This window comes from Cinclus cinclus, chromosome 23 (genome assembly GCF_963662255.1).
Source record: "Cinclus cinclus chromosome 23, bCinCin1.1, whole genome shotgun sequence".
Classification (NCBI taxonomy): Eukaryota; Metazoa; Chordata; class Aves; order Passeriformes; family Cinclidae; genus Cinclus; species Cinclus cinclus.
This window is the reverse complement of record NC_085068.1, coordinates 7576102-7585373: the sequence shown is the minus strand read 5'-3', so window position 1 is coordinate 7585373 and position 9272 is coordinate 7576102.

Here is a 9272-nt window from a genome sequence, read left to right as displayed (position 1 = left end):
TCCTTGTCCCTGTCCCTGTCCCTGTCCCTGTCCCTGTCCCTGTCCCCATCCCTGGTTCCTGTCCCTGTCCCTGTCCCTGTCCCTTATCCCTTATCCCTTATCCCTTATCCCTTATCCCTGTCCCTGTCCTGTCCCTGTCCCTGTCCCTGTCCCTGTCCCCATCCCTGGTTCCTGTCCCTGTCCCTGTCCCTGTCCCTGTCCCTTATCCCTTATCCCTTATCCCTGTCCCTCTCCCTGTCCCCATCCCTGTCCCTGTCCCTTATCCCTCTCCCTGTCCCCATCCCTGTCCCTGTCCCTTATCCCTTATCCCTCTCCCTGTCCCCATCCCTGTCCCTCGTTCCTGTTCCCATAACGCTGCCGGACCTGACCTAAACCTGCAGCTCCGAGATGGCAACATTTCGTTTTTGATCCGTGCAGAGGACAAGGACCAAGCGCAGGGATGCGGCGCGGATCCCCGGGGCTGTCCCGGGCCGGGATGCTCCGGGAAGGGCGGACTGGGGACGGTCCTGCGGTGTCACCGCCCCCGTCCCTCCGGGCAGCCGCGGGCCGCTCGTGCCCTCTGCCGGTGCTTCCCAGTGCATCCAAGTGCATCCAGTGCATCCCAGTGCATCCCAGTGCATCCCAGTGCATCCCAGTGCATCCAGTGCATCCCAGTGCATCCCAGTGCATCCCAATGCTTCCCACTGCTTCCCAGTGCATCCCGGTACATCCCAGTTCATCCCGGTGCATCCCAGTTCATCCCAGTGCATCCCGGTACATCCCAGTGCATCCCAGTTCATCCCAGTTCATCCCAGTGCATCCCGGTACATCCCAGTACATCCCAGTGCATCCCAGTGCATCCCGGTACATCCCAGTGCATCCCAGTTCATCCCAGTGCATCCCGGTACATCCCAGTACATCCCAGTGCATCCCGGTACATCCCAGTACATCCCAGTGCATCCCAGTGCATCCCGGTACATCCCAGTGCATCCCAGTTCATCCCAGTGCATCCCAGTTCATCCCGGTGCATCCCAATGCTTCCCACTGCTTCCCAGTGCATCCCGGTACATCCCAGTTCATCCCGGTGCATCCCAGTTCATCCCAGTGCATCCCGGTACATCCCAGTGCATCCCAGTTCATCCCAGTTCATCCCAGTGCATCCCGGTACATCCCAGTACATCCCAGTGCATCCCAGCGCATCCCGGTACATCCCAGTGCATCCCAGTTCATCCCAGTGCATCCCGGTACATCCCAGTACATCCCAGTGCATCCCAGTGCATCCCGGTACATCCCAGTGCATCCCGGTACATCCCAGTACATCCCAGTGCATCCCAGGGCATCCCGGTACATCCCAGTGCATCCCAGTGCATCCCAGTTCATCCCAGTACATCCCACTGCTTCCCAGTGCATCCCAGTTCTTCCCAGGGCACGGGGATGGATCCTCATGGATCTGAAGCTCTCTGATTGATGAACCCCCCCCCCCTTCTTTTGGAAACCCCAGACACTCCAGGATGGTCCGGAGGGTGATCAGGGTTGGGATCGGGATTGGGACTGATATTGGGATTGAGGTTGGGTTTGATATTAGGATTGATATTGGGACTGATGTTGGGATTGAGGTTGGGATTGGGATTCAGCCGTGCCATGGGAAAGCTGAGTGACAGAATCCCGGAATGGTCTGGATGGAAGGGACCTTAAATCCCATCCCTTAAATTCCACCCCTGCCATGGACAGGACACCTCCCACCATCCAGGCTGCTCCAAGCCCTGTCCTCGGACACTTCCAGAGGATGGGACATTTCTGGGCAACCTCTTCCTGTGTCCCACCGCCCTCCCGCGGGAAGATTTTCCTCCTTTAATTTACCCTAAACCTCCCAATCCATGATCCTGCCATGGATCTGCTGGAGCAGCACCTGCCCTTTCCCAGCCTCCCTGCAGCTCCTGCTCGGGAATAGGGACCGAGATGCCCAAATTTCCCTGCTCCCACCCCTCCCTGGTGGCAGCAGGTCCCCAGCCGCGTCCCTGGGGTCCCCCTGCCTCTCCACAACTTTTTTGTTCCCCAATTTTCCTGCAGTTTTCCGTGGAGCTGCAGAACGGTTTCCATCCACGAGAGGCCACTTTCCTCTCGCGTTTGCTGCTGCGGCTCCAGGGAAAGTTTGGGAAGAGGAACCTGCCGGGAATGGCCCCGCTGGGGGCTGGATGTTCGTCCCAGTTCGTGGCTGGTTGGGATTTTCCTGCCCAGCTCCTTCCCAGTTTTTCCTCGCTGCTTTTTGCCAGGAAGAGAGGAATCGGTAAGAAACTTCTCTGGAGGATTTTCTTTTTTTGGGATTGTATCTCCTGCCCAGATTCCTCAAAGAATTCCTTTGGCCCTGCAGGGAGCCTGGAGAACCCTGGAGGTTTGCATCCCAAATCCAACCTTTCCTGCCATGGGAAAGCCTCCACAATGGTTCGGCTTGGAAGGGAATCTGAATCTCATCCCATTAAATCCCATTAATCCCTTAAATCCCACCCCATCCCAGCCCCTTTCTGCCCTTCCAGAAGGATCTGGGCACATCGATCCTCCGGGATGAGCCTGCAGAGAGCTTGGGGCAGACCCCAGATCCACCGTGGTCCTTTCCAAGTTTTCCCATTCCACTGGAATCCCACTGGAATAACGCCGGGAAGGAGAAAACTCACCCCTGTGCCCAGGGGGAAGGAGTGGAACAAAAATTGGGAAAATTTAAAAGCCTCAAGAGCCAGGAAATTCCCCCTGGGCAGTGCCCGAGCCCTGAGCAGAGACCTGAGAGGGATGGGGATATTCCAGAGGGATGAGGATATTCCAGAGGGATGGGGATGTTCCAGACGAGTGGAGATATTCCAGAGGAGCAGGAATATCCCAGAAAAGCAGGAATATTCCAGAGGGATGAGGATATTCCATAGGGATGGGGATGTTCCAGAGGGAAGGAGAGCCTCACCCTCCTGATTCCTTCCCCTCTCCCTTGTGTCCCCCCACCACTCATCCCAAACCCCCAACTTCCCTCTGCACTGCGGGATCCATGGATTTCCCAATCCCTGGGAGTGGCACCCGCTCGCATTTTGGCCGTCCCCCACTTCCCAAGGTTTATGGGATGTCATTCCATGGGCTCTGCCGCTGCCAGCCCTTCACTTTAGCTCCATTAAACCTCCTCCATTAAATCAGCGCTGATCTTTAATTGAACGTTCTCTGCCCGGCTCCCTCCTGCTCATCCAGCCTTGGGATGATTCCAGGGCTGCAGGGAAGGAAGGATCGAGGATGGAGGTGGCACCGCCTGAGCCGGGGACCCGCCCTCGCTGGGGTGAGGAATTCGGTGGGAATCCTTCCCTGAGCTGCTGCCTCGGGAGGGGGGGTGGTTGGAGACGTTTTCTCCTGGAAGTGGCACTTAGGTCGGGATTTTTATGAGGAAAAATGGATTTCAGGGCTCGCTGAAGGAGGGGAAGGTCCTGAAAGAAATGAGAATGGGTGACACTGATGGGACTGAGCAGGTTTCCCAAAAACGCTCCTGGATCCCTGGAAGTGCCCCAGGCCAGGTTGGAGCAGCCTGGCACAGTGGGAAGTGCCCCTGGAAGGCAGGAGTTGAATGGGAGGATCTTTAAGGTCCTTCACAACCCAACCATTCCCTGATTCCATGAAAACCACCGAGGGGATTTCACTGGCAGGGAGCTTTGCTCTGCTCTGGACCCCTCAGATCCCTCCAGCGCATCAGGGATCCCTTCTGATCCCAAACCCAGGCCCAGCACTGGGATTGGGTCCATCCTGAGGCACCTGCTTGGCTTTGGCAGAATTTTGGGAGAAGGGGAAGGGGCACAGACGCTGCTCCCACTGCCCTCCCCCACTCCTGCTCTCTGCTGCCATGGCCTGGACCACCCAAACTGGCAGAAAACCAGCACAGGGAGGATCAACCCAGCTTTAAACTGGTTTTGGGCTGGAGTGGAACAGGATATCAGAGGGAGGGGAGGATTTCTGTGCAGGCAGCCAGCCTGGTTTGGCCACGTTCGCTGTAAAAAGCAGAACTGTAATTAATATTTGTGCCCTGCCAGCCTTTCCCAGGCTGAGCTCAGGAGCAGCGTCCTGGCAGGAGCCTCCTGCCCCTTCCCACAGAGGCTCCTGGGGCACTCCTGGTTTCCAGCAGTGGCTTTGATTGACTGAATTATGAAGCCAGGAGAGAGAGGGAGCTGCTTGCAGCAAATCCTGCCTGACTGGACTGGGAGCAAGTCCTGGGCAAGGCTCTGGTCCCAGGCTGAGCTTTGATTTGATTCCATTCCCTCTCCTTTCCCCCACCAAAGCCTCTGGATTCAAGCTTCTGCCTCTTCCATTTTGGAATACTTTCCTTTCTCTCTCTTTCCCCCCCCCCCCCCTTCTTGACCATCCCGTGAATGGGATGGGGTCAGTCCCAGACCCGACAGCTCTGCAGGGCACGATCCTGTTCCCCATCACGGAATGGTTTGGGGTGGAAGGGGCTTTAAAAACCATCCCACTCCCATGGGCAGGGACACTCTCAGGAATGGAGCAGCCCCAGTTTATCCAGGAAATCTGTCCCAGTGCCTCCCACCCTCACCTAAAGCTCCTTTAACCCAGGAATGGCGGGGGGGGGGGGGGAAACGAGCCAAGGATCCCTCCTTGGAGTGGGAGCAGAGCTCGGGGCTCCATCAGCTCCTGCACCCCCAGCTCTGTCTCCAAATCCCCTCTTTTGCTGCGGAGCTCCCGGGGTGCCCCAACCCCCGGAGTGTGAACGGTGCCACTGTCGCTGCCCGGGCAGGGGACACGGGCGGGGCTCAGGAGCTGCTCCGTTCCCAGCCCGGCTCTCCAGCCGGGATTATGTGTCTGGACAAGCCCTCGGCAGCTGTTTTCCAGTTCTTGCCTAACAAAGAGCACTTTCATGGTTCCAGGAAAAGAGCAGGAGCGGGGTTTGCAGCTGAGAAGGGAGCAGGGGGGCTCAGGAACGCCCTGCGCTGCCCCTCGGGGGGGATGTGGGCACCCAGGGTGGCACCCACAGGTTCTGTCCCCCTGGCGTTCCCCTCCCTGCCTGCCCCACAACATTCCCAAGCTTTCCTGGACGCTGCGCCGACCTCGCTTTTGCTGCTAAAACCGAGAAAATTTCCCAGCTTGGGGCTGGGAAATTCGGGTTTTCCTGCTGGGCTCAGCTTTCCCCCTCCTCTCCTTGCTGTTTTTTCCCCCCTTTTTCCCAGCTGGAACAACTCCGGGAGAAGAGGAGAAGAGCCGGTCTGGAGTGCCTGAGTCAGAGCAGCCCTAATGGATGAGGCTGCGGCTCTGGGAGAGCACTTTGGATAATTGGAAGGCTCTGCCAGGATGCGCTGCCCTGACAGCTCCGGAGCAGCTCAGGCGGAATCCGGAGCTGCTGGGCTCGGTGCTTGGCTCCTCTCCCGCTCCCTGCAGCAAACTCGGTGGCCTTGGTGGCACTGGGGTGCCTGGCCAGGTGGTTTTGGCTTAACTGAGGATTTAGGGCAGTTTTGGGTCCTGGCAGAGGTGAGGGGGATTCCCTTGGGGTGCAGCAGCTGGAGGAAAAAATTCTCCCCCACGCCCCAAAGGAGTTCTGGAGGGGAAAGGATGGGGAATGGTGGAATGGGTTGGGTTGGAAGGGATCTTTAGAGGTCATCCAGCCCCACTGCCCTGCGTTGAGATTTCCCCCCTGGATTTTTTCCCTTCCTCTCCTGCCTCTTTTTGTCAGGGTTTTAAAATGTGGATGCGGCGCTTTGCCAAGAGGCAGATCCGGGGAAAGGAGCTGCTCTCCTCCATCCCTCCATGGATCCATCCCTCCATCCTCCTCAACCTCCAGCTCGGCATTCCCTGAGGCTGTTCCATCCCTGGGAAGGGGATTCCTCCCAAAATCCCGCTCACTCCCCGGCCAGCAGGTGCAGAGCACCCTCAGCTCCCGTTTTGCGGCTCCCTCTCTCCCTGCACCAGGAGTGAAGCTGGGAATGATTCCCACGGTTTTGCTGCTTCTCTGGGACAGCATCCTGGACGTTATCCCCATCTTCAGCAGGAATAAAACCAGCTCCGAGCCTGGGGCAGGGGCAGAACCCCGGGGAGAGCAGGCAGGAATGGGTTAAAGCCCGCTCCCCGCTCCGTGTGTGCCCGGAATGACGAATGCAGAGCCGAGCTTTGGGATTCAGAGGATTCAGATCCTCTCAGCGTGGCCCCGGCAGGATGAAATATTCCCTGGTCATTCCCCTGTGTGTGACTCACAAACTGATTCCAGAGAGAAGAAATCTTTTCAAAGCAGCTCGCACTTTCAATGCCTTTTTTATTCTTTTTTTTTTTTTCCTGTCCACCACCATTCTCTCTTTTTTCTCTCTCTCTCTTTCTTTTTTTTCTCTCTTTTTTTTTTTTTTTTTCCTTTTTGCCCACGCAGCAGCTGCGGGAAGGGTTTGGGATAAAATTCCACACAAAAGCCTCCATCTCCTGGAGAGCCTGGGCCAATAAATCCTGCTCGGAGGACGAAATGGGGTCGGGGGGGAGTGTGAAACCACGATTTGGGAGGGCTGGATCCTTCTGTGCCCACCCCTGGGCATTCCAGCCCTGCCGGGAGCGACTCCAGCAGCTTCCCAAGGGGTTGCCAAGGGCCCTCGGAGGGACTGGGAAAACCTTGGCTCCTTCAATCCTCCAAAAAAAAAAAAAAAAAAAAAAAAAGGAGGGAGAAAGGGAAAAGCTGGATCCCTGCATGCTCTGAATCTTAATCTTTCCTCTTTCAGGTCAAGTTCTGCTCGTTGTTTTCCATCAGGGAAACTTGGGGAGTTTTTGTGGGAATGGGCAGTGCCAGGGGTGGCTGTGCCCATCCCTGCCACAGCCCTGGGATCCCCCCGGGATCCTCCCTGAGCATCACTGGTGGCAACTGGGACTGTCCTGGCTGTGGGATTTTCCCAGATTCCCGTGGTTTTAAAGAGTTTGTGGCAGTAGGAAATAAATGGGATTTGCCAGGAGGAGCTGTGGATTCAGCCCTGGCCAAGGCTGGGTCGGAGCAATCCGGGACAGTCCCTGGAATGCAGGGGTGGGATGGGATCAGCTTTTAGGTCCCTTCCCACCCAAACCGTTCCAGGATTCCCCATTTCTCTCGGACGACATTCCATGGGAGAACAGGGCCGGGTTCTCAGCTCCTTGTGATAAATTGGAGCCAAATCTGACGTTCCAGGGATGGTGACGTCCCCCGGATGTCCTTGGCATGGCGTGGCCAGCTGGGAAATCCAAATCCAAACAGCTGGGAACGCACTGGGACAAGCCAGGGAATTCTGGGATTTGAAGAAAGGTTTTTTGGTGTTCTATCCCAAGTATTCTTCATCTCTGCATCCATGGCTCCCACATCAAATCCTGGGATATCAAATCCAGGGAATTCTCTGGTGGGATAAGAGGAGAGACTGGGGATATCCAGTTCCAGCTGGGCAAAATTCCCAACGCCCCTTACACAGAAAACAGGCTCAGAAATTCTCTGGGATTTAAAGCAGGAAAGGTTTTTGGTGTTTGACTGCAAATATTCTTCATCTCTGCATCCATGGCTCCCGCATCAAATCCAGGGAATTCCGTGGAGGAGTGACTGGGGGCGTCCAGTTCCATGTGGACAAAATTCCCAACACCTCTCACACAGAACATGAGCTCGGAAATTCTCTGGGATTTAAACCGGGAAAGGGTTCACAGTGTTTGACTCCAAACATTCCTCATCTCCCCATCCACATCAAACCCTGGGACATCAAATCCATCAATTCCTCCGGAATTTCAGCCAGGAAAAGCTTTATGTTAAATATTAACTATTTAATAAATATTTAAATATCCCTCAGCCCCGTTGATTCCCACAGTTCCCAAATCCTGCTCCAGGGCTCTCCCTCACCCCCCTGAACCTGGTGGAGCTGAATTTTCCCCTTGCTGGGAAAGCAGAATTGCTGTGGCTGCACTTTCCCTGCCCAGCTAATCCCATTTGTCTCCTCGCTGCTCCCAAAATGCCTTTTAAGGATTCCCAGCAATGCAGCACAGAAATCCATTTGCCGGCACGAGGCAGCCAGGAGGGGAATTTTGATTTTCCCAGTTATTAGCAGATGACAAGGTGAGGGAACCGGGGGAAGATTGATCGCCCAGAGAAGCATTTTTACTTCCCCCAATTAATCCTGTAATCAATCCAGGAGCGGGAGGAATGAGGTGGGAACCTTTCCCTGTGCTGCCTGTCAGGGTGGGGGATGGATGGAGACAATTTTCTCCTGGAAGTGGAATGGGGAAATCCACTTAAAATTGGGAGGGTTTTTTTAATTTTTTTTTTAGGAGGAAAAAACATGGATTTTCAAGGGGGAAGAGCTCCCTTTTTCCTGCACCAGAGCAAACTGAGGCCATCAATCCACATTAGGGAGGCTCTGTGGCCACAGGGAATTCCAGCAGGAGGAATTCCAGCAGCCCCCAGGCGTTCCTAAGGGTGGGATTTGATCCTGGGGCATCTTTTGCCCTCGAGTTCACCGTGGGTTTTCCTTCTGCTTCTTTCCCTTATTTATTTCCACCCCCCCCCCCCGTTTTGATTGTGGTTCAAAGAGTCCTTGTGGTTCACTGGGTTCTTTTTGCCCCTGAGCTGGGGTTAAGTTAAACCCTGCTGGAGGTTCAGGGCCGCAAAACCCAGCTCTAAAACAGGTTTTAGGCTAAAACAGGCTCTGACCCCCCAGGATTTGGGGCCAAAAATCCCAAAAATCCCTGGGCGACCCCATCCCTTCATCCCATTCCAGGCTGAATTCCTCCTGCCCTGTCATTAGAGCTCAGAGCCCGCCGTGGTTTGGGGTTTTCTCCCGGAGCCCCGGGAATTTGGGCACATTCAGCACAATTCCCTGCTTTTCCTGCCTGTGGAGCAAAGCCTGGATCCAGATCTGCCATTCCAGGAGATCAGCTGGGAATTTTTAACCCTGTTTTAACCCAGTTTTTGACTCAATTCAAGGCTGCCAGCCTGATTCGGGGAGGAAAACGTCAAAGTCTTGAATTTTGTTGTTTTTTTTTTTTTTTTTCTCCAGGATGTGACAGATCCCTGGGAGTTCCTTGATTTTTTTTTTTTTTTTTTTTTTTGGGAAAGGCACAAGTTTTCCTGTCCCCCAGCACAGCAGAGGGACAGAGTGACCCCCCTTGGATGTGTCAGTGGTCGAGGTGAAGCTGCTGTGAATGTGGGGCTGCTCTCAAGCCCAGCTCTAATTAACAGATTTACTAATTTGGGATTTATTATCCAGGCAGACACTGAGCATCCCAGGGGCAGCTGCTCCAGAGTGACATCCAGAGCACACAAAAGGAATTTGGAAGTGGCAGGA